Source organism: Cornus florida, unplaced genomic scaffold, assembly GCF_030987335.1.
Source record: "Cornus florida cultivar Cherokee Brave unplaced genomic scaffold, ASM3098733v1 CherokeeBrave_3.0.0_Hap2_Chr08, whole genome shotgun sequence".
NCBI classification, from domain to species: Eukaryota; Viridiplantae; Streptophyta; class Magnoliopsida; order Cornales; family Cornaceae; genus Cornus; species Cornus florida.
Window position 1 is genome coordinate 54,984,760 of NW_026775578.1, and position 6,818 is coordinate 54,991,577.

A 6,818-nucleotide genomic window follows, 5' to 3' on the forward strand; every position below is an offset into this window, starting at 1 on the left:
TTCTGGGACGCATCTTTGTCCTCAATAGACACTCCCCCATCTGCTGTACAAACACTTACTTTTCCTCGAGCCCCTTTTGACTTTTTTCTCACTAAACTCTCCACTTTCTTGACCTTCCTCTTTAACGTTTTTCAGTTTTCTGCTTCTCTTTCTATTTCGTTGCGAATTTCTTTAACGCAACGCTGCATACAAAATTGTAATTGCTTGTCACCGATCAATTACATATTCACAATTTCATTCATACTCATTAACCGTAAAGTAATATATCGTTACCTCAACCTCACTTTCCAAACAACTACCATTGTCTTTTTCACCTCCAGACCACGACGATGACGGAGAATGGGACACATTCGCCTTGAGAGGAATTAACTATTCCATATAAATATTTCGAACCAAATGTACGTAAGCAACGAAACGGTATCATATACAACAAAAATTAAGAACTTTCAAATACTTGTAAAATTTAGTGTAATACCTAACCCATTTCAAAACCTTCCATTTTCAACTCCCATTTTAAGCGTTCTTGTACTAGGGCAGTGTCCCAAAAAGCAAAACTGCTTTTATCTTCCGTGGTGGGATAACAGGGGTATTGCACTTTATACCTCATCAGATATAGAAGCTAAATTAAATTGCAGCGAGTTTAATCAGTCATGATTGATACTAATGACATAAATAATAAAGTTTTTTGCAAAATATAAGTAGGTTATGTTATTTACATGCAAGAAGAGCACGCATCCAATATACTCGTGCTTTATTTTCCCACCTTCTTCAGATTCACCCAAGTGAACTATCAAAGTTTCAAGCACATATGTACACCAGTTATACGACTTGATTTCATTCACATTATGCACAGTCTTTAATTCTTTTACATGTGCACTGTAACATCCATTAGGTGTTAGAAAAGTGGCACATGTAAAAAGCATAAAGGCTCTTTTGAAATCTTCGTTGGGCTCACATTATTCTACCCTTTCCATCAGATCATTTACATGCAACCCACTTCGATATCCACATTCAGTTATCCAATAGGCTTTAAAAAGCTGGCATGTAGGCATGTCCGTGATTCCAGCAAGTAAGCCAAGGATGTTGTGGACATCAATTGCATTAATTGGGAGATATTGATTATCTTCAAGTTTAATGTGCCGTTTCTTTATGTCCAAATTTCCAATGATGTAATCAAAGAGTGAGGTAGACAAATGCTCATATTGTAGGTTCAGCAAATTGCTAAAACATATATCTACCACATCCTTCCTCTTATCATCTCCAAGTTTAGATACTGTGTTCATGAATTTGGAGATCAGGCATTTGTTCCACCCACTTTTAACCTTGTATTCAACCTACAACATCCCAATAAATTTAATGTCACATTAACAATTTCATTTAACTACCAGTAAGAAAGCATCAATTGCATTCTTTTCTACTTCATATTATGTTATCAAAATAATAACAAATTAAATTAAAATTTTAATTAAACTCCCCAACTTATCTTTTTCTTCTTCTTTTTCTTTTTGTTCACTACTAAGCCTCCACGATTTTTGAACTCCAAATTGCGCAATCTTTTATCCTCATAATATGGACCCTTATCCTCCATGCTCATACCATTCCATGCATCCTTGCATTTCAATTCCAATATTTTTTTATCACCGCCCTTTATTGGCCCATGCACTTGTTGATAATTCTTCATGAAAGCAGCCCTCATACACATGATATCATATACAATATCACCAACTCAACATTAGTATTTTAATTCAATACATATGCTTCACAACTTATTTCACAACTTACTTATACACTTATCAATTAAAAGATAAACATGTTGAACCAAAAATTTCCTAAACTTTCATATTTACCAAAGTAACACATCAGTAAAACATCAATTCCATTTCAAAAGCATGCAAAAATTATGTTTTACCATTATAAATAATTTCAAATCCTAAACAATCAATTTCCATGTCAACCTAAATATCAGATAAATGAAATATATATTTGCTCAATAGGGAACCATAATTCATACAAATGTTATTCTTAACATGAAAACTAATATGAATGTATACTTAATTAAACAAAAGGTAAACTCCTCCTCCACGACGCATACTATTCACTGATGCGCTGCTGCTTGGCTGGGGATTATAATTCTCTTCGTCCGCCTCAATATTATAATCATCATCAGCAAGGTCAGATGATTTAGGGGTACGAGTATGACTACGAGTACGAGTGCGAGTAGATGATTTTTTTTTTTTTTTGGGGGGGGGGGGGGGGGGGGGGGAAGGTGTACGACCCGCAGAAGAAGATTGATTACGCATGCTTTGAATCATACATTAGAGAGTAGGAGAAGGAGGTGGATCAATGATATTGTCCGCGCTTTTTTTCCATATAGGTATTTTTTCGTACAGGACCTTTCTTTCGAGCTATCAACTTCTTCCGACCCATTTCTAAACCAGTTTTTACAGCGCAACGTTACAAAGCACACTCTATTATGCACAAACAACCTTTCAGCAATTGTTAGTGAACAAAATTTTAACTACAAACAGATAAAACAAACACACACACAATTAACTGCAAAAATAGTGCAACAGGAGAATCATACCACCAACCAACAAATACAACACATCAATAATTACCATTACAAATTGTATAAAACATTGCATTGTCTTACACGAATAAAATTTTCATAATTTTCAATTCATTTTCCCATAATTTAATAATAATAAATAACCAATCAAAACTAATGAACCAGAATTTAATTCGATTAAATCAAATTATAGTGTACTATTTTTGACGCATAACTTTTTCAGAATTTCACAAATAACCAAACAAAACTAGTAAAACAGAAATTAATAGTATATTCAATCAAATTAAACCTCTCAGTTTGGAAAGGGATGGACAGAATTTAATAGAATTCAATTAAATTATATTGGACTATTCATCACGATTAACTTTTCAGAATTTCACAAATAATCAAACAAAACTAATAAAACAGAATTTAATATACTATATTCAATCAAATTAAAACTCTGAGTTTGGAAAGGGATTGACAGAATTTAATAGGATTCAATCAATTTATATTGTACTATTTATCAAGAATAACTTTTTCAGAATTTCACAAATAATAACACGAAATTTAATATAGTGTATTCAAAGAAATTAAAACATCTGCGTTTAGAAAGGGATGGACAGAACCTTTGGAAAGAAAACCTAAGTCTGACAGCTGTAACAACCGCGACCTTCTTCCAACTCCACTTTCGAAAACCTAAGTCCGACAACTGTAACAATAACAACCTCTTCTCGCAACCTTCTTCCAACTCCACTTCCGAAAACCTAAGTCCTACAATTCTAATAACCTCTTCTCGCGATCTTCTTCTTAGTCCTTCTCCTTCCCTTCTCGTGATCTTCTTCCGAGTCCTTCTCTTTCCCTTCCGACTTATTCAACGAGCTAGAAAATGAAGGATGTTTTGGGAGTTTCTTGAATATGAAAGGTATTTCAGTAAATTCACCCAAATATTTAATATATACTGGTGTATATACACTTTATCATATATATATACAGTAACATATACACTACAAATACATTCCGTAATAACTGAGGGTAAGTGGTGCCCGCCCATGGGTTGTTATCTATAATAGAATAGGGAGGTGTTTGTTTCAGAATTCACAGTAAGGCTTTAGACATTAAGAGGAAATCAAGGGTTTCAATGGCAAAATCGATCTGTAATACTTGTCAGAATCTCATCGTCGTGGGTTCAGATGAGGAAAACGATCGCAGAGAATGCACTTGTCCACTTGAAGAGAGAAGGCCGATGGTTCTGTGTGCCCTATGTGATCGCATGTTCGACGACGTGAAGGATCTGAAGCGACACCAGAAAAGGATGCACAAAGGCGCTCGCCTTTGCAAGGTCTGCGGGATTCGGCTCGCCACTAAGCCAAAGCTAATTGCTCATTATGAGAGCGAGCACCCGTGGATTCAAATCCGCCGAGTGCTCGTCGTCGTCTTTTTTTCTTTTCTTTTTTTTTTTTTTTCATCGTCTTTTCATCTTCTTTGTTAATTTTGGTTTGAATTTTATTTTTTCTTGTCTACTTTACGTCAATTTTTCTTTCTTCTTCTTCTTTTCTTTTTCTTGCTCAACATTCTGTCTCTCATCTGCCGAGCACGGTCCACACTTTTCTCTCGTCTCTCTCATACGCTGAGTAGAGTTCATCTTTCTGAATTTCAATTTCTGAAGCTGTATGCTCGATTAAGTGGTAAGATCTCCTTTCTCTCTCAATATACTTCAGGAAATTCACTTATGGTAACTTTTACATGATTTTAATGTGGCGGGTTTCTAATAACTTCTTGTTTATGTTATCTGTTCATGACTTGAACTATGTGTGTTTATGATTTCCCAATTATGTACAATTGATATGTCCTTTATATTTTCTCCCTATTTCTTTTTCTGAATTTGGTTGACTTGACACCTATTGTTGGACTTTATATATATATAAATGTGTATATGTGTGTTGTGTGCTTGAGTAGGACAGAGAAGCTTGGGATAAATTCAAGAAAATTGGAGTTGTGATATCACATGTTGGTTGTTTTATGCTCCATCTTGACCGAATGTTTTTTTGGCAAAATCGAACTGCGCAAGTGTCTGATTCTGAATTTACAGTACTGTGTCATAGAATTGTTAGATTGGTTCCTTTGAGTAGTGATTGGAAACTTCATAGTTAATGCTCAGTTCAGTCAGTGGTAATTGGAATTTTATGCTGCAGCATGCTGATCTTCAACAGCTGAGAGAGTTCCCATTCATGTATGAGACAGTGGCAAGTTTACTTTTATAGCAGCTTGGCAGAGTTGTTGAGATACACACGGTCTCTGCTGGAACAAGAGCAGACCTAGGTGTGCAGTGTTTTCTATCTGAAAGCATTTACTCTAAGTTTACTTTTGTCTCACTTGCCTGATGTTGTGTCTCATGCTTTAGAGAGGAAAGTGGAGAGATTGATATGGGTGATTCTGATTCTAGAAAGAAAGCTCATTTGCTCTGTTGGAAGAACGTTTCTTTGCCAAAAGCTGAGGGTGGTTTTGATGTGAAGAAGATCTCTGACATTCAGAAGTTTTTCTCCTGTTCAATAGCTTGAGATTTGTTAGGAAGATGGAGTCTCTGAGTGATATAATATACATATTAGAGGGTCTGCCTATTGGAGCTTCATTCCTTCTTCTTCTCAATCAGGTTTTTGGAAACATGACTGTCAGATAGAGAAAGTATGTTATATAATGTGTGTACTACAGTAGGAACAGAGTCTTCTTCTACCTTTCAATGATCCTTGGTGTGCTGGTCTTACTTTCCTGTAGAATTTTGGTCATCCTGTTGTTAGGTTCTTCCCTTTCTCAAGACAACTTCAGTCAGTGTTTTTATTCAAGGAGGTGGATGGAATCTGAATTTTTTGGGATCATGTGAATTACATGAGGCATTTTATTTCTGCTTTGCCTATTTTACATGAGAATGGCAGGGGACTCTTTCACTTTCAAGAGAGCGTAGGAGAAATGTATACATCAGTTTCTGTTGAAACTTTCCTCGAACAAAGGGAGCCCTAGAACCTGTATACTTGTTTGATCTGTTGGACAAACATCCCTCTTTGTTTAACATACAAAAGAGGGTATTTTCTTAACATCAGTGTGTGCCATCCCATTGTCTGATACAGCAAGCAAGAAAAAGGAAATTGGCAATGAACCGGCCTGTCCTTGCAAAGCAGAAAGGATGTTTGGTGTTGGGGAGGTTAGTTATTGCATTGGGAGATGTCTTTATTATCAGTTCATCCAGTTTTAGGTACGGGGAGAAGAATCAACAAACAAGTTCGAGAAGATGTTTTTCAGCTCTGATTTGGGGAATGGTTTCAGGCTCATAGTGATGTTCACTGTCTCGAGTTTTTCTTCTTCATGTATTGGAAATGGGCTTATTAAATTAAGCCCATTTTCTTTACAGCTTTTATTTCCATGAAAGGTATGTTGTCTACTCATAGTTGATGTCCATGTTTTTGCCTTATATTTTATAACAAAAGCTGGGATTTAAAGCTAACATTTTAAATTTTTTTTGGGTCTTCTTATTTGCAGGTTTTAGTGTTCTGCTTTGTTGTGTTAAGTGTAGGTGGACATATGGAGTTCAGAGCTTGCTTATATTGAAGCTGAAAAATAAACCTTTTGTTGATACACAGGGCTGTTTTGGTTGAGACACAGGGTGAATAGATTGAGCATAAAGTGGTCAATGCAGGAAGCGTTGTCAGTCTTGTTATGCTAAGCAGATGAAGAAGAAGAGCAGGAAACGGATTTATCAGGTTTGGGTTTATGTTCTGTGACTGCAGTGATAGACAATTGAGTTTCAAGGGAAAAGGGTAGCTTAGAAGTTGATTGTAGGCCTGCAAGTAGGTTGCTTCTGTTGAGGGGTCTGAGTCTGTAAATCCTTTCTGTTCGAGCTAATCCGAGATCAATGCTTTTATTGTTTTGTGGGCTGCCACTTTTTCTCACATTTGTTTGTCAATTCAACTGGGATGGATGCATGGTTTCATTTTCGGATTTCTATTGAAATGTTTAGCAAATGAAAGCAGGATTGGTTATTTTGTTCTTATACTCGTGTATCGGATGAGTTCTCTAAAGCAAAATTTTAGTTCCTTAATCAAATTTAAGTAATCTGGTTTTTCAGTTTTTAATTTTTTCTGTTAATGATATATATACATATTCAGTTTTGATACAATTGCATGCCAATGTGGAAAAGGGTTTTGAGATTCTTTTGTCTAAATCCGAGGATTGCACACTTTTTAATTCTTTAAAAATAAGATGTTGACTTTATTCG

General features: G+C 35.6%; 1 long non-coding RNA gene across 3 annotated transcripts; it reads left to right on the forward strand.

Moving 5' to 3' along the window:
* The first annotated feature begins 3,583 nt into the window (after positions 1 to 3,583).
* Positions 3,584 to 6,593, forward strand: LOC132271767 (uncharacterized). Of its 3 annotated transcripts, none has more exons than XR_009469829.1 (3): positions 3,590 to 4,236; positions 4,508 to 5,972; positions 6,083 to 6,593. It is a non-coding gene; the product is annotated as an uncharacterized LOC132271767 (long non-coding RNA). The 3 variants fall into 3 exon arrangements; XR_009469828.1 differs by having other exon boundaries at positions 3,593 to 4,236; positions 4,744 to 5,972; XR_009469827.1 differs by having other exon boundaries at positions 3,584 to 5,972.
* Positions 6,594 to 6,818: the final 225 nt, after the last annotated feature.